Source organism: Diospyros lotus, chromosome 14 (genome assembly GCF_014633365.1).
Source record: "Diospyros lotus cultivar Yz01 chromosome 14, ASM1463336v1, whole genome shotgun sequence".
NCBI classification, from domain to species: domain Eukaryota; kingdom Viridiplantae; phylum Streptophyta; class Magnoliopsida; order Ericales; family Ebenaceae; genus Diospyros; species Diospyros lotus.
Genome location: NC_068351.1, coordinates 25,589,267 through 25,609,449, shown reverse-complemented (window position 1 = coordinate 25,609,449; position 20,183 = coordinate 25,589,267).

The window sequence follows — 20,183 nt, the reverse complement described above, 5'->3', positions numbered from 1 at the left end:
AAATATAATAGAGATGAAGAACGTGCATGACTCAACAAACAGGGAAGAAACTTGCCTGCCTTTTCCTTGAAATTGGGTTCTAAGCAACACTATGCGATCTCCCCTTGCGAAAAAGCCCTAACAATTGGCTCTCTTGAAACGTTATCTCTTGCAGCATGAGGGAAAATATGGGTTAGTCAGGTATATATAGAGGAAAAACCCTGGACGCCCATAAGTTTTATTCCTTTAATAACTTGGAAAATTCCAACCTCGTCACCTAATCCTCACATAACCCAATTATCTTCAAATCCCCCCTGATTCTTTTAATTATCCTCAAACTATTATTTCCTAAGTGTCCCTTCTATTCCAACTCCAATATTACCCATATATATTTTTGCACTAAATATTTACTTGGCAAAATCCTTTTTAACCCAAAAATTCAAAATGTAAATAAAAAATTCTCAATAAAATCTAGGCCTTCTAACAGGGTCACTACACAATGATAGATAATTAGCAATGCTTGCCTCTATGTAGGGTTAACAAGGGTTGAAGAAAAGCGTGAGAGGAGGCATGATGAAATCGCATGGTGACACGATGGGTGTCACCTTTGATAAGGAAATAAAAGAGTTGGAGATGAGGTGTCATGCTTTTGGCACTAGGCATGAGTGGATGAGGCACGAGTTTAAGGAGCTATGCAAAAAAGAAAAAGAAATGTGGAAAATTATGGGGGAAACCCAGAGGTCGAACTCTGCCTTAGTGTAAGAAAATCACCTTAAATAATAATAGATGAGCGAGAGGGAACCTAAGCGAAAGCAAAAAGTGTCGACTCAGGGTTGACAAAGGTAATTGTGAAAACATTGGGGATCAAGAAGAGTGGTCCCCTTAAGGAGTTGCTTCGAAAAGAAGCGAGAGTATAAGGCATGGCATACCAGGTGAGGATTATACCTGATATGTAACTCTTGGGAAGAAGGCATTTTAGGGAATTGCTGTAACACCCCGATTTTTCTGACCGAGCGTGTCACTATGCTGGGTCCCAAAATATGCATAAATTCCTTTTTATCACGGCACATATCTTAAATCTCAAGTACCAAATTCCGAACAAAACCCCCCCAGCATATCATAAAAATTGCGAAAGCAATAATCGAAACCTGATATGGTACACAACTGAATTCGCTTTTATTATATCATTAGAATCCGTACCATAGTACATCTTCAAATACTTCAATACATGGAGACTCATCATTAAGAGATAGCAACTAAATACCTCAATTATACATCGAGCCATACTTACATTTAACAAAACTAAACCTCAACGGAACATAGCTAAAACATGCTACACATGACAACAAATAACTTAATCTTCAGCTATCTTCTTTCCCTTAGAGCTGCTCGCCAAACCTGGAACGTTTGAATATTTCAGGGATATAGTCCAATTAGAAGATGAACCTTCTAGTGAGAGCTCCAAAAATAGTTTATATCAATGCATGAACAGGTATAAAACGTATGAGAAAAACGAGGACTACTCCGAAGTGTCTCGAGAACATGTCAGCCTCCTCTAACGAGAGATTTCTCAAAGGCGCATGCACAGCGCCTCTCGGGAGGTCCCTAATCATGTCACCTCGGCCCGACCTCATAGAACTCATGCAAACACCACATCCACTGTCCCTTAGACTCACGGTCTTTCCCACGAGAGCTTTCTCGATGGCGCACGCATAGCGCCTCTCGGGGGATATCCGACTTTTGTCCTCGAACAACAATAGATAGATACAACAATATGGCCACGCGAATTTTATAAATGCAATAGTTGAAAACCAACAACATATATTTTCCAAGAAATTACATTTCATATATGCAACATGATTTCACGTAAGAGAACAATATGATTTTGTGTACAAAAACATTACACAAAACACGTTTCATGTAATAGTCTCACATAAGAGAACAAAAATAGGATTTGGAGTATAGGAGTCTCACATAAGAGAACAAAAATAGGATTTGGAGTATAAGAGTCTCACCTTGACTTAATTTCGGAATTCCTCAAAATTTGTGCAAATCCACCTTCTCACACGCCCTCAGGCGTTGAGCAAATGCTTCTTCTTCTCTAGGAACAAAAGCCTTCTATCCACTAAGCTCAAAGCACTCTCGTCTAGCACGAATTTATCACAACTTAGAATGAGAAAACCCTTAGCCATGGCACCTTATTTATAGGCTTGGAAACTTGGGCACCAAGTAAATTATAATCATTTCAAATCTTCTAAAATATTCTCTAATCATTCCAAATCTTTTAAGATATTCTCTAATCATTCCAAATCTTCTAAGATATTCTCTAATCATTCCAAATCTTCTTAGATTTTCTGCAATCATTCTTATCTGAATCAAATCTTACCCAAATCAAATCAAATCTTATCCTTAAAGTCATCATGAGGCTTAATCATTATCTCTAAAGTCATCATGAGCCTTTATCTTATCTTTAACGTCATCATGAGGCTTCATCCTTATCTCTAAAATCATTTATAAGGCTTTTCTTGAATCTCCCAAATGCCCTTAGTAAAAAGGTTTCAAGAATTACACTTTGACCCAAACTTTTTAGGTAATTGCACTTAGACCCTTTTCAACTTGGTCCATAGGCCAATTTTTAATTGCATTTTAGTCCCCGAAGAAAGGACTAATTACACTAATACCCCTGATTTTTAAGTAAATTACATTTTTACCTAAACCTAAAAAATTACGATTTTTCCCTTGGCTCAAAAACTGAACTTCTTTTTAAAGACTTTCATAACCCCTTGAAATATCCTAAAAAATTCCCTTGAAAATTCCGAAAAAACATCGTTTCGACCTCCCTCTGTCAATTTCGAAAAACTGCACTTAGGCCCGAATCTTCGTTTTGGCTACAAACCTTTTTATTTCTTCCAAAAACTATTGAAGGGTTGCTCTACATACCAAATATGAACTTTCTCAGGGTTCCGTTGACTTCCCAGATGCCTCATTCGATAATTCGATATTTCGGCCTAAATCACAATTGCCTTTTTAGTTGTACCGAGAACCATTCCCGATCCAATTTCTTTCGGTACCACTGTAACACCCCTTCTCCTAGAGTTGCCCAAGAAGAGGTGCTACTGGAACAATACTGTACTATAAAATAAACCTGGCTCATACTATATGAACTGAAACTCTGATACCATAAGAATATCTCAAATATGGAAAATAAATCTCTGGTATAATATTACTGAAAATAAAACTCCAAGAAATAAATCTCTAATGAGAGGAAAACCCTCACTAAAATAGAAAATAAATCTAACTACTATCTGACTCTCCCAGACATCTTTGGTCTTGAGTAGCTCCACGTACACACACACTATAATCCACTGCTGCTAGGCCCCACCTCTGGTACTCCCCCGGTAATACCTGGAATGGTGAAGAGTACAAGGTGAGCTACAAAGCTCAGCAAGTATAAAGCTGGAAAGAAATACTGAAGCTGAATCGAAAAATATCGATACTGAAATAACTGAAATACTTGCTGAACTGATACTGGAATTAAATACTTGATTTAATTGATACTGATAAATAAATCTGATATAACTGGTTGCATTCATAAACATGTAATGCACATAAACTAAAATAGAATGCAGGCCCACATAAACTGATAACACATACCTGACTAATCTGAACTTGCAAACAGAAAAAAATTGTAAGCATATACTGTGGGTAAAATATACCCCTAGCTCCCTGGTCGACCACAGGCGAGCAAACTGGTGGGATCCTCGCGGACAAAGTCGCCTGGCACGCAACATGCAATGCTATGCACATCAAGATGCTGGCACACAATATGCAGTGCTCCATATAAACTCATGTTGAATGTTCATACAAGGATGTATGCACATAACTCACAAATAAATGCTGATCATGACATTTTAAATACTAGTCATGAAATAACTGTTGCCAAACTGATACTTGATGTATTTTAAAAATACAAGATTTTATAAATTATGTTTAAACATAATTTATTTTAATTTATACTAATATTATTTTCAATAAAGGGAAGAGATACACTGTTTTTATTGAAAATAAAATAATTTTAACTTGCTGGAATTTAATTTTGAAGTTCTGCTGAGGGCTATCCAAAAATACGGAATTCTGGACAGATTTGATACTCTTTTGTATCTTGGCCATAACTCTCTCGTCTAAAATCCGATTGAGCTGATTCAAATTTCTATGGAAATCCAAGAGGAAGACCTACAACTTTTATGTTTTGCATTTTCCATGATTTGGGCTCCATAAAGGTCAAAATTGGCCCACAAGAGAACAAAAACGTTCTGAAAAAAAATGAAATAAACTCGAAATCGTGAAAGGAATCGCCAGAAATTGAAACTGATACTAATAGAGTATCCGGATGCTGGAATTTATTATTATTTTTTTATTCTAAACATCACCATTTGAAGAAATCTTGGGAAAAACAAGTCCCAATGAAGCAAGAATCATTATTATGGAAAATAAATAGATCAAAACTCGAAGAATCGATGATTCAACTCAATTGAAAAATCTGGCTTTCTGCCACTGTATGCATATATATATAAATATACATTTTGTTTTCTTTGCTTTCTCATTAAAAGGAATCGAAACAATAGTTTGCTATTAATCCAAGATCACATAAGAACTGATTTATAATACAAAAACGTGATCAAAACTAGAACTTAAATATGAAATTTCTTGGAATGCTATGAAGCATGAACTGTGCGTATATATGTGTATATATATATATTTATACTGAATAAAGAAAGCTTGAGAATGGAATGGAAGAACTTGCCTCTAGATGCTCTGATTTAATTGATAAAAATTGGAGAAAAGAACTTCTTGATTGCTGCTAGATCTCCTAAGCACTGCTCACGGCCAAGATTTGAAGAAGAATTTCTTTTTGGCCAATTACATGCTATGCATATATATATATATATATACTAATAACAATAAAACCTAATGGGCTAAAATAGGTTTAATTAATCCTAGGCCCACTAGACTTTATTTAAAACCTTCTCCTAACCTATTTAGGAGATTATTATTTAAATTATCTTATATTTGGATTTAATTAAATCCCATATATATCACTTAATTAAATAATTAAGCAATAATATAAAATAACTAATGCTAAAAAGCCAAACAAGCCCTTACTCTTAATTCTCTTTAAAAATAAAGGAATTAATTCTATTTATCACTATTTTTCAATTAAAAATCTCTATTGCCAAATTAAATTAATTAATTGGCAAATATGTATTAAACTAAAAATTAACTAATTGCATTAATTAATCACTGAAATAAATTGCTAATCTAGGACGGGTCGTTACAACCATAAATCATACCTCGAGATGCTTGACGATGTCACATCATTTTCCTTAAGTATCTAGGCTCCAGGGCACTCCCTGCAGCTGATTTAGCAACTAATTGTCATTTTAAGCCCATTTTTCGGTATTTTAAACTACCTTAAAATACGTGGCAACCTTATAAAAATATGGGGTATTACAATTGCTCCCCGGGTTGATATTTAGCAACATGGCTTTCATTCTATGTTGGACAAGAATAAGAGGTTGCACCTTTGGTAGTAGACACGATTGGATAAAGCGCTTGCTTGGGGAGCTGTGTAGAAGATGAGAAGAAGGTGCAGCGAATAATAGAGACAAGCTTAAATTCAAATGTTGCGTCAATTCAGAAGAATCATTCAAGCAATGGATGAGTTGGAGCGTGCCAACAAGGGGCTTCAGTAATTATAAGTGAAGGCAGAGAATGTTGAGCTAAAGTTGGCGGATGTAAATGCGATGTATGAGAGGGTTGTTAAGAAGTACAGAGTCGCTCGAGACTGTTTTGAGTGGGAGCATGAATACATTATAGGTTGTCTCAAGCATGGGTTTTTCTTAGTTCATAGTTTTGAGAGAAATCTTTTCAAGGAATCTTTCTCCGAGTAGATATTCTACGATGAAGTTTCAATCATAAGTTAGTAAGGAGGATGATCTCGTCTAACCTAGCATGTCATATGACCTCGAATAGAGTGAATTTAGGCATCCATTAGATGTTGGTGGTGGTTTAGAGGTTTGAGGAAGAAGACTAAGCTAGGAAATAACCTAGAATTTTGGTAGCGACTGTCGAGCAGTTTAAGGTGCCTCTTTAGCCACTTATGCTCTAGATTTGTAGGCTTAGTATTTCTAATTTTTAGGTTGCATTCTTGATTCCTCGCCTTCATGTGGTGAACTTATGTTGAAGACACTTGTTCTTGTATGAATGAATCAAGGCTCTTTTGGGAGATTGAAAATTTGTGCCTATTATTTGGGGCTTGTGCCTGCTCACACACATGTATATCTATGCAACCGGCATGCATAGGAATGCGAGTAGCATGACAATAAATAGCATGATAAAACAAAGTAGTGGTACCTAGTCACTTGTATATTAAGTATGATTTCCCGAGGCCTGCCAACCATAAAGGTTAGAGTAAAAGATGCAAAGGTAACACCGAATGGTGTCTTATCTCAAATTATTGCATGGATGTTTATGCATATGTTGTTATCACCAAGGGTAGCGTGTTTACGTTATACTTTATCCTATAATCATAGTTCATAGAAATCCCAGCTCCCCAGCCTAGGAGTGTGGGGAGACCATTTTCCCTTAGAAACAAAAGTGTGAGATTGACTTGTATATATATATATATATATGAGACTTTGCATCATATAAATGCTTATAGAAATGTATGACTTAAGGTAATGTTTCTTGTGAGACGTACCTTTGGATTGAGGGTAACTAACTTCGTGTATGTAAGAGCTTCTTGGACTTTGAGTCGGCAAGGGCTTTTGGAAATTTGAGAAGTCTTGAGCCACCACTTGGCGAGGGTTTCTAGAGATATGATCTTTTGACTACAACTAGGGATTAGGCTTACACTTTTAGTCCTTCACTGATTGTTGCCCAGGGATCTGCAACAGTCCCCACAGATTTAAGGTTACCCATATGGATGTGCAGTGAAGAGCTTGCACATAGACTACGATTGCAAGAGATGCATAGGTAGAGCATCGCTCAACTTTCATCGTTGGGTATCTTGTAGCAGGAAAGCGTTTGCAAGATTGCTTTAGGACAGTCCTGGGTGAGACCTTGAGCTAAGCGAAAGACCATTTTACGTGGGCTCCCTAGTGTAGTTTGGATGCATGAGGCCACCACGCTTGGCGTTTGGTGTGAAGCCTTAACTCATGTACAAGTGTTCTCTACTATATGTTGCACAACTAGGACATCTCTTTGTCATCATGTTAGTAAGCACCTAAAATCCCTATGGGGTAGTGCTAAAGTCCCTAACATAAACAAGTTAGTATAGACTGAGGCAGGTGATAGGGCTTAATTGTATACATATTTTTATCTAATTTTTATCTTAACCTTGTGCTATTTTTCCTACTTAAAATATGTGTTATGTGGATTTTAAATAATTTGAATATTTTTTGTAGGAAGCAAGCAAAGGAAATTAATTTGAAGAATTTGTCATAAAAAAGATATTATAAATTAATTTATAATGTTAATGTTAAAATTAATCTTATAAACTAATATTATAATATAATTAAAGAATTAATAATTAACAATTGAAGGCGCAATAGGAGGCGGCGCAATTGTATGTTCAATTGGAGATTTGGAGGCTAGGGTGGCTTGACATGCTCTCTCTCTCTCTCTCTCTCTCTCTCTCTCTCTCTCTCTCTTTATATATATATATATATATATAATGGAAGGAAGGAATTGCAATTGAAACACAATTGGAACTAGGGGAGGATAGGGTTGCATGCGTGTGTGTGTGTGTGTGTGTATAGTGTAACACCTTACTTTTTCGGGCATGTTATAACCTAAGACAATTCTGGGATAATAATTGTTTTTTCTATTTAAAACTATGACTAAACTATATAATTGCTCTTATTCGTCCGGAAATTTTCATACATTTATCTCAAAAGAGAATCATCATAAATATCAAATGTAGAAGCTAGAATCGAACCTAACATCTTAACATTATTCACAAATAAGGTTATACATCATCATTAACCATAAATGAGGTTATACATCATCATTCCTCAAAATGTTCAGAATTCAAAGTAGTAGAACTTAAATACATGAGTTACATAACATACATTCAATTTATCATGCACTTTGCTAAGTGCCATTTCATGCCTCATTCAACCTCGTTTCTGCTACAATCTGTATCTGGAACGTTTGAATATTTCAGGGGTTCCCAAGTTAGATGATGAATCATTTAAGTAAGGGAACAAAACATTTAATGCACGTGTATGAATGCAAAGCACATAACATTATTACTCTTATGTTTGGATTAACCGCACCCAACTGTTGCCCGCTATTTTTACAGTCTCCCTGCCAGACCAAGGTGTATGGGTGCACCCTTAGCAAAGCAACGGCGCCAGTCCCTAATCCCAAACCCATGCAACGTATGACCATGAATCTTATCGTGCTCATATGCATATTTTATCATCAATACATGTAAATGCAATCTACATGACATGTTCACATCAAGACATAACAACATGATAAAATTATTTATATAAAATCAGGTATTTTTAGGTCGAACCACTTACTTCTCAAGCTTATCGGGCTACCTCGATATTTGCATCTTGCCTCAAAATATATGCATCATCTCGATTTGCGTGCCAACCTCAAAATTCGCATAAGTCACTTCAACTTAAGCCTCAAAGCACCCTAATCATCATATTTATTTAAATAAGTATTAAAACCTATTTTTTCATAATTTCTTGCATTCTTTTATTTTTCTCTCTATTTCTTCCTATTTTTCCTCAATAAATCCAAACTAAATATTTCTCAAATATTTCACTATAAAAATTCATAAAATAACATTCCTGAATTTATGAAATTTTCTAGAAAATTTTACTCACCTTGACTTAGCCTCTTAGGCTTTCTCGGTATGCGTGACCTAATCTCAAAACGCGTGCCCGATAAATTTCCTGGCTCAGGGCATGCTCCTCAAATCCCAAATAATTTCTAGAATTTTTTCTAGGATTTTTCTCCAATTTTTTCTATTTTTTTCTTTTCTTTTTTCTTTTTTTTCTCTTTTTTTTTTCTTCTTCCTCTTCTTCTTCTTCTTCTTCTTCTTCTTCTTCTTCTTTTTCTTCTTCTTCTTCTTCGCGCAGCTACTCCTGCACACCAGCCTGGCCACCTCCTGCTGCCCCTCGCCGCCACGGATGCTTGCCCTCGGCCACTAGCCGGTCGTCGTTGCTGCAGGCTTCATCGTCGACCATCGCAGCACAGCACCACCGCGCCTCCAATCGTCGCTGGCCAGCTCGCACAGCACCCGCCATGGCTGCTGCTTCAGCCATCTCCTGCCATCAGCACCTACCGGCTACTCCCAACGATCCTGCCGGTCGCCTCCACGTGCGCCACTGCCCGATCCAACTCCACCCGCTCCAACTCCACCCGTCTTTCCTTATTGCAGCCACTCTCAACCACCAACGAGCTGCCATGGCTTGCGGCCATGGTTGTTTCCAACTTACTGCGGCCCATTCCAGCCATCATCTCGACCACCAAGCTTGCTACTTTCAGCCACCATCGACTAGCCACCATTGATCTGAGCTTTCTCTTTCTCTCTCGCAATTCAAGTCTTAGATCTATTAAAGAGAATCCTAGGTGTGCATATATATATATATATACACACACAATTTACACATTTACGCCACCAATTCTCCTTAATTGCACTTGGGCATTTCATTAATTACAAATACACCCTCAATCGTGTAATTAATTTGCATTACGATACTTAAAATGCAAAATTAATAATTTCAACTATACTCGATAAGAATGATTTTGTTGTTGCGCCCTCACAGGACCTTTGTTTCATCCCAAAACCACCACAGGATTGATCGACCTAAATTATAGTTGTATTTCAGCTGTACCAAAAATCGTCTCAATCCCAATTTTTTTTAATACCATAAATCCTACCTTGGGACGTTGGTCGAGACCATATCATTTTCCATAGACATTTATACTCCAGGGCATTCCTTACAGTCAATTCGGTACTTATAACTATAAGAAATTATACTTAAGTCCCTAATCTTTTGATAATTTCGCCTATAGCCCAAGTTAAAATTACTCTTGAGCCCTTTAAAAATTTTGGGATATTACATTCTCCCCTCCTTACAAAAATTTCATCCTCAAAATTTTCCATATCTTCTAAATCTCGAAATATGATCCTCAAAATTAGCACTTGATTGATCAAATAACTAAGAAAGAACATACCTATTAATTGGTTAGCGTTCAGAAAGGTAATAATAGGCCTAGGGTTGTGAAATTGGTTAGACGTGATATGGTCCCCATCCCCATAGTAGATATTTTACATAATGTCACTAAAACTATGCCTATTAATTTTATGGAGATTAATGCATCTATAGCTAATATGTTCTTTCCCTTAGCTGAGGATGATGATGTTCCTTCTCAGGATGAGAGTGATATGCATGTTGAGGTGCCTAGGGAGAATGATGTGGATCTGGAGACAGATTAGGGGAGTGATGAGGTGAGTGAGGATGAGGAGATGACTCATGCTGATATGACAGAGAGTTATAGTGCTAGTAAGGGAAATTAGAGGTTAAAATCAAAGTCCAAATCTAAGTGGGTGAGAAAGAGGAAAGGGACAAAAGGAAGAAGAAGTAGGGTCTTGTGGGGGAGGGGCAAGGGAGTGAGCAGCACATGGATGATCCATGATGTAAGTAGCATCATTGAATGTTAGGGGTTCAAATCAGGCCCCAAAGTAGTGGGAGGTTCGTTCTCTCATTGCTCAGTATAAGTTATCTGTAGTGGTGCTCTTGGAGAGTTCAAGAGAATTAGGCTTGTGATATCTCGCATTGCATTATGCCATTTTGGGATTGGGTGTTTGATTATGATTGTTGTGAGGATGGGTGAATTTGGATTGGATATGACCCTATAATTGACACTTTGGTGTGCTTGGAGAAATTCGATAAGTTTTTCCATTTTTGTGTATCTAGTGATAGTTTTATTTCCTCTCTCTTCTTGATTGGTGTTTATGCTAGGAATGAGGAGGTGGATTAGGAGAGATTATGTTGTTCCCTTTGAAGAGTGAGTGTGGTTATTTTTTATGATCCTTGGGTCCTCATGGGTGATTTCAATGTATGTCGTTATGTTTCGGAGATGCGCAGTGGTAACATTGGTGTCTCTTTAGGCATGCGACGATTTAATAATTTTATTTTAGGGTTTCCATTACAGGATTTGGTTTACACGTTAATGTGAATAATAAGCGCTCGGGAGATGATTATATCTTTCGAAAGCTTGATAGGGTTCTTGTTAATGATGTATGGCTTACTAAGTTCCCGAATAATAAGGTTGTGTTCTTGCAGGCAAGTGTATCGGATCACAGTCCTATGGTGGTTAGCCTGTTGAAGTCTACCTGGCCTAAGGGAGGCCCATTTAGATTCCTCAATCATTCGGTAGATCACCCTTTATTTCTTAACAAGGTGAGGGAGAGTTGGGATTTGGTGGTTCGAGGATATCCGATGTATCACTTGCTTTGTAAGCTTAGGGTAGTAAAAATGGCTATCAAGGCCCTTAATAGTTCTCATGGTTATGTTACTAAGAGTGATGGATTTTCGGGCTAGGTTATCCCAGGTTCAATAATATCTCATTGATAGTCCTAGTGATTTTGTTCTTTGCCAGCGAGAACTTAAATTAAATGGGGATTTCTTGGCTATATTAGCCTAAGAATTAGATTTTTTTTTTTTTTTTTAGTGCGAGCGTGAGTGTAGTGGTCTGCGGAGGGAGGCCGATGCTCTCGATATTTCTTTTAGTCTATGAAGGTTTGACGTAATCATAGGAAGATTCTTAGTCTGTAGAGGGAGGATGGTTCCACTATGGACTCTAGTGATAAGGTGGTTGGGACATTAGTGGATTATTATAAGAATCTTTTGGGTAAAAGTGCTCAGGTGTCGGGTTTTCATCTGTGAGATATTGCCTCTTATGTGAATAGACAGGTAACTAGTGATAAGTAGGAGGGACTTACGGCTCTTGTGACTCTGGAGGAAGTTAGGAATGCTTTATTTAGCATAGGAAAGGATAAAGCGCTAAGGCCTGATGGTTCTACGGTTAAATTCCTTAAGAAGGCTTGGGGAGTGGTGGGCTTAGATGTGTTGGAAGCTATTAGGTGTTTCTCTGGTACTGATCATTTATTGGGAGAGGTTAATGCTACAGTGATCAGTTTAGTGCCCAAGGTTTCCCATCCGGAATCTCCTACCCAATTTAGGTCGATTTCATGTTGTAATTTTTTGTATAAGATCATTACAAATATATTGGCGAATAGGCTAAATGTGATGCCCCGTTTTTCGAGCGCGTCATAAATTAGGACAATTTTGGGACAATAAATTTTTTTCTTTTCAAACTAATACTAAATCACAACATACTTCATATCTATCCCAAAATTTTCATACATTTATCTCAAAAGAGAATCATTATATACATCAAATGCGGAAGCTAGAATTGAACCTGACATCTTACCTTAACATTAAATCATAAATAAACTCTTACATCCTCATTAACCATAAATAGATTATGCATGACCGTTTCTTGAACTTAATTCCCAATACAAGGCTATTCATCAATGACTTAGAACATAACATAAGTTCTGAACTAACATTAACACATAGCATAAGTCCTCGACTAACATAAACCCTAAATCAGGTTATACATTATCATTAACCATAAGGTTATACATCATCATTTCTCAAACGTCAATCATAACTCATATCTTACATCATGGATTTTCAAAACGTTCAAATTTCAAAGTAGCAGAACTTAAACACATGAGCTACATTACATACATTCATCTCATCGTTCATTCATCATGCACTTAGCTAAGTGCCATTTCATGCCTTATTCATCCTCGTTCCTACTACAATCTCCATCTAGAACGTTTGAATATTCCAGGGGCAAATCCCAAGTTAGATGATGAATCATCTAAATAAGGGTACAAAATCATTTTCGTGCATAAATGTAAAATGTTCTTTTCCTTTTCATTTCGGTTTAAGCTGACCGTACCTTAATACTATTCTCCATTTTTACAGCCTCCTTCCCAAGCTGAGGTGTATGGGTGCACCCTTGAAAGAGCAGCGGTCCTGGCCCGTACTCTCAAACCCTTATGCAAATGCATGATTAATAATGTCATCGTGAACATATGCACATTTCATCATCATTACATGTAAATGCAATCTACATGACATATTTACATCAAGACATGACAACATGATAAAACCATTTACATCAAATTGGGTTTTGAGAAAACCACTTTCAAATCAAGCATTTTCATAGAATTAAATCAAGTTTGGGAAGTATTGCTTACCCCATTCACATCTCATAACATCTTGACTCTCGTGCTAGGCTTCTAATGAACTCAATTCGGATCCTTAACATACCGTGACCATCATATTCATTCAATAACATCAATATTATATTTCTCATAATTTTCCTCTATTTCTTCCTATTTTCCTCAATAATTCCTTAAACATTTTCGTCACTAAATAATTTCTCAATAAATAATTCCTCAATAAACCAAACTAAGCATTTCTCAAGTATTTTCTTAAATATTTATCTATAATAATTCATAAAATAATTTTTCTAATTTATCAAAATTTTCTAGGAAATTTTTTACTTACCTTAACTTAGCCTCTTAAGTTGCCTTGGTATGCATGCTTTGACCTCGAAATGTGTGACCGACCTCGATTGTCGCACTCCACCTCAATTCTTGCGCACTACCTCAATTCCCGTGCATTTATCTCATTTTTTGTGCAACATCTCGATTTTCGTGCACCGTCTTGAAACGCGTGCCAAAACCATTTTTCTCACTAAAATCTTCGGAATAATCATAAATCCCCATTTCCTATTTTCTAAAATTTTTCTAGAATTCTTTTCTTCTTTTTCCTCATTTTCTTTTCTTTTTGTTCTTTTTTTTTTTTTTTCCTTTTCCTTTTATTTTTTTCTTTTCTTTTTTTCCACTTCATCTTCAACCTCCCTCCTTCCTCTCCTTCTTCACCGCACCCGCGCACAGTGCCGCTCGCACCAGCTCCGCCTCAGCCGTCCGCCCCTTGCCATCGGCCACCGCCCGGCCGACCTCGCTCCCTGCGCACACCGCCTTCACCCGCGAGCCACCTTGCTGCGCCTCGGCCGATGCTGCTCTGATTGAGCGCCGGCTGCCGCGACCTCCATTGCTGCTGGTCGAGACCAGCACCTTCGGCCTGCCGTGGCGGCCTTCGTGGCCGTTCGTTGCGCCTCCAGCAGCTTCCCGTCGCCCCACGAACCAGCTGCCTCGGCCGACCTTGCTGCTGGCTGCCCGCTCAAGCTTGCGGCCATGGCCGCTTGGAGCTTGCGGCTCCAACGGCCACCAGCGACACCTCCTCGCATTCCTTCTCTCTCGATCTCTCAAGCTGCTCTCGGCATAGCTATCTTCTCCCACTCTCTGCTTCTCTCTTCTCTCGGCCAACTTGCGGCCATGGCCGAAATCGGCCATTACTCTCTCTCTCATCTCCCTTTGCTTCCACCTATAAATAGCAAACGAAGCTTGGACATCACTTCTCTCTCGACAAACTCTCTCCATTTCTCTCAGCCCGATTCCAACATGCTCTACGCTTGCCCTATCACGCGAACAGACAGATTTCTTGGAGCTTCTTCACGCGTGCATCGACTGCCCCTCCTTGCCATCACGCGAGCATGCCTTTATATGTATATATATATATATAAAATATATATCACTAATATAATTATGGAAAATATTCATTTAATCCCCTATTTTATCCTTAATACACTTGGGAAATATCTTAAATTGCAAATACACCCCCTAACTCTTAAATAAAATTGCATTACAATGCTTTAAATCCAAAATTAATAACTGGTGATTAATCAATAAAGACCGATTTCACCATCGGGTCCTCATCGGGCTATTGATTAATCCCGAAACAACCAAAGGGTTGATTCTTAGGAAAAATCGGAGCCCCCTAGGGTTCTGTTGACTTCCCGGAAGTCCCCTATGACAATTCGGTATTTCAGCCTCAATCACAACTATATTCTAGTTGTACCGAAAATTGTCTCAATTCTAATTTCTTTTAATTCAATAAATCCTATCTCGGAACGCTTATCGAGATCATATCATTTTTCATAGAAAATTACATCCCAGGACATTCCCTGCAGTCGATTCAGCGATCTATTTTGCTATAAAGCCTATTTTTTGATATTTTAATCTCACTGAAATTAGGTGACAACCTTATGCCTAAACAGGGTCTTACACTAAAGGTAGTGCTCCCCGGTTTGGTAGTTGAGTCCCAGGTAACTTTTGTGCTAGGTCAATCTATAGGAGATAATGTTTTGTTGGCTCAAGAGTTAGTCCATCAATACCATCTTCATAGGGCTTTTCCACATGTGCCATAAAAGTTGACCTTGCAAAGGCTTATGATTTAGTGGAGTGGGATTTTCTTCTAACAATTCTTCATTTGATGAATTCCCTCCTGCAATTTTGTGGATGGATTAGGGAGTGTGTCATCACTACTTGATTTTCAATTAAGATAAATGGGTAATTTCATGGGTTTTTTCGGGGAGCTAGGGTATTGAGGTAGGGAGACCTGTTATCACCTTATTTATTTGTTCTAGTTATGCAAGTGTTGTAGGGTATGGTTAGCCAATGTACTCAATCTCCCAAATTCAAGTTCCATTAGAGATATGAGTAGTCAATGATGGTGATGCTCATGCTTGCAGATGATCTATTATTGTTCTCACATAGGAATGCTGCATCGATTAGAATATTGAAGAAATGTTTGGAGAAATTTGCTTTATTGGCTGGTCTTCATGCTAACCCTACCAAGAGTGATTGTAACACCCCAAATTTTTTGAGCGTGTTATAACTTAAGATTTTGGAAATATAAAAATTTTTCATATCACAATAGCTGTCATACATCACATAATATCCCCAAAACCCTGATTTTTATCTTCTTAGCTTAACAAACCCAATAATCGAATAGCTAAGACAGACGTTAAAATTTCAAATGCGGAAACTAGATCGAACCTGATATGGTTCACAACCATAATATTTTATTTATCATGAAATTGTTTAAGACGTCTACAAAACGTATTACATGGATATCATCTCTAGCAAGTGATAACTGAACATCTTAAACATATTCAAAATTACATAGGTTCGCACATAAACAAAAATATGCTAAACATGCTATAGCCAGTAAATTAAGCTTATTCTTCAGCTACCTCCTTTCCCTTAGAGCTGCTCGTCGAACTTGGAACGTTTGAATATTCCAGGGACATAGTCCAATTAGAAGATGAAACTTCTAGTGAGAAACTCCAAAAACAGTTTATATCAATGCATGATCAGGTATAAAATGTATGAGAAGACAAGAAGAACTACTCCGAGGTGCCTCGTGAACACGTTAGCCTCCTCCAACGAGACCTTTCTCAATGGCGCACGCATAGCGCCTCTCGGGAGGTCCTTAACCATGTCACTTCGGTCCGACCTCATAGAACTCATGCAAGCACCACATTCGTATTTTCTCAGACTCACGGTCTTCCCCACGAGAGCTTTCTCGATAGCGCACGCATAGCGCCTCTCGGGAGATATCCGACTTTTGCCCTCGACTAACAACAAATAGGTACAACAGCATAACCACATGAATTTTATAAATGCAACAGTTAAAAAGCCAACAACATATATTTTCCAAAAAAATACATTTCACATATGCAACATGATTTTACGTAAGAGAATAACAAGAGTTTACGTATAAAAACTTCACGAAACACATTTCATACAATAGAAGTCTCTCATAAGAGAATAAAAAATAGGATTTGGAGTATAGGAGTCTCACCTTGTTGGTTTATCTCTTGGATGGTATAATTTCATAGCAAACGGCCTAGATTTTTGCAGAAAACATGCGTTTTGGTAAACCTAATCTCAAATATTTTTACATAGGGTTTAGGGGCATTAAAGTAGGGGTATAACTAGAACATTTTATGGAAAAATGACCTCTCACGCGCCCTCACACTCCCCGAGAAGGTGGCCCACGCGCTTTTACGCGCAGCCACTTCCGGCGCATGTAACTCACTCACTGCCTACCAGATTCAGACAACATTGCGTTATTTTCGTATTTCGGCTATATCTCCCTCGTTTTAACTCTGATTCGACCCCCGTTTGAACCTACGCGACCCTCTCTTCCCCCTCTACAGGATTATAAAAAATATCAGACTTATTTCACTTTTTTTCTAACTGATTTTGGCAAACTCCGGTGAAGGCTTGTAACTCCGACGAGGCTCGTTCTTCCCAGCTTCTCCTTCGATTTCTTTCCACCTTCTTTCCAAACTTCCTACTCTCTCTCTAGAGAAAGCTCCTCCTCTTAGAGTTCCTCAACTCTCAAACTTGCTTGGAATGATTTGAGAACAACCCGTGGTGCCTATTTATAGATTTCTTCAACCAATCACATTATGCCATTTGTCACAATCTTAGCCATGGACTCCAAAGAATCAAACCTATAATTGAATGGCTTTTGAAATCCAAAGCTAGAATGAATTTAACTTTTGAAATCCAAGCTAATTCCCCCAACTTCTCCCAAATAACATTTTGGCCCTTATTTCAAGTCCTCAACTTTAATATTTTACCACATAAGCTCTTAATTTCATCCTTATTTCATTTGGATAATTCTCTAATTACACTTACACCCTCAAACATCAAATTTATCGAGATATTTAAAATTTCAAAATTAATAACTCAAAATTACTCAATATATATAATTTTTCGGAAGCCCCTTACCATCATTTGGTCTTTTTAGGCTACAACTTAGCTTAACTGAAAACCATCTCTGATTTGATTTCTTTCAGCTTCATAAATCTCACCTCGAGACGCTTGTCAAAAATATACCTTTAACCTTAGGTATTTAAGCTTTAGGGTACTTCATGCGACTGATTCGGTTACTTATTGCCATTTCAAGCATATTTTTTGATATTTTAAACTCACTTAAAATACGTGATATCTTCACGAAAATATGGAGTATTATAGTGATTATTTTGTTTTTTGTCAGGATGAAGTCTTAAGGGAGAAGTTATTTTCTAGCTTCGGGGTTCCGTCGAGGTCAACTTCCTATAAGATATTTGGGTGTCCCATTGTTCTCGACGAAATTAGCTTATGGGGATTGTAAGACTATTTTGAATAAGGTTAGGAGTCGGGTGTGTTCATGGTGTAGTAAGCCTCTATCTTTTGGGGTTAGTCTTCAACTTACACATTCGGTTCTAGCTACAATCTATTTGTATTGGGCGTCTATCTTTGTGTTGCCTAAGTGAGTGACTAAGGAGTTAGAAGGCATTATTAGAAATTTCCTCTAGAGTGGGACGGATGGGGATTCTCATAAAGCAAAGGTGACATGGTGGGATATGTGTTGTCCCAAGGATCAAAGGGGTCCTGTTGAAGCCCCTATATGTTTGGAACCAAGCTTTGGTGACAAAGTTGATTTAGAGACTTTTGTCGAGTGATTTTGAGTCTTTGTGGGTCAAATGGGTTCGTACTTTCCAGATCAGGGACAAATGTTTTTGGATTCTTTCAATGCCTCATTCTTGTTAGATATGAGCCCTTAAGATGAATTCTAGTGACACAAATGTGCTCGATCTTGTAATTCTTTAAATGTTATTTAAATGGCAAGTTTTGTTTTATTTAAATTGCAATATGGTTTAAATTAAACATATATATATATATATCCTTTAATATAATAAGGAGTGGATACCATTCTTAAGTGTTAAGAATATGCGTGATGAATAATGCACAGTTCGTTATACTATAAACATGTTCCTGGCTATAGAATTCCTAACCTGGATATTAGTAACTCGCAAAGGCTAACACATCATCTTCCTCCTTGTTCAGTATGAAATACTGAAAGATAAAGTTGGTGAGTCTCATTCCATTCTATATAAGATATAGAGGGAAGATGAGTAGGTGCTTGTTAAAAGAATGAGTTCATTGAATGGAACTGTTAACATTAAATCACATGGGTTTTATCATACAAGTCAATGATTTAATATTAACTACGGATGTGCAACTAGTCCTTAGACCTAAAATGGCATGGATATCTGTGTATTGGTGGATTAGGTTATTAGAAATACTATATAGTCGTTCTAATCAGGGACGATTATACGTATCTATGTGCCTAGTTCAGTGATGCATGAGGTATGTGTGCATCAGATATGGAATCTATTTTCTCGAGATTTATGAGAAGGATATCTTATGTGATCCAGTAATCACTTGACGATAAATCTTTGGCCGAGGTAATATGATGATGGAATGTGTGTTCCATAATAGTTGTGTCATATTAGTCAAGATTGAATTTAGATTTGATCATATGACGAGATTAAGAGATTTGACCTACTGACCATAATCTTATATCTTGTTGGAATTAGGATGATAGAGGGACCGTATTGCATGGTATCATAGTAAAAGGTTCACAATACCCGCTTCACATTAAATTGGGTAATTGTTACATATTACTAGATGTCACTCATGATTTACGGGAATTAATAATTGATTAATTCTCGTTGTTAATTTAATTGTGAACCTATAAAGTCTCACCCAATAAGAAATCACTTTTAAAGAGAAGAAGGATAAATTAGTAATTATGTAATTACTAATTATGGTACATTTATTTATTAGATAAATAAGAATAATTAAATAATTATTTTATGAATATAATTATTTAATTATTAATAGTTGGATCGGGCTTTTTGTTAACACATTAAGCCTAGCCCAATGGCACCTAGGATTTTCAATGATGCTCTATAAATAGGACCATAAACCCTGAATCAGTAATAAGAATGAATCCATATTAAGTTAGAAAATTTTCTAAAAATTTTATGTTTTTTTTCTCGAGTTTCTTGGATTAAGGTGATTTTGGGTGGATCAACTCGACATCCTACATTTAGAGGATTTTACGACGGGTTACCAAACAGTGAAATTAGATTTTGTCAACAGGTATTCCTCTGTCAAGTTTTCATTTTTGTAAACCATATTTTCTGAAAAACGTGGTACTTGTAAAATCAATTTTATTCCACTACGCATGATCAGATCATTGTGATACCTAGTAGTGGAGGAAGCTCTTATCTATTTGTCATGTGGTGAGAGATAGGTTTGGTTAGAGAATGGGGGATGGCAG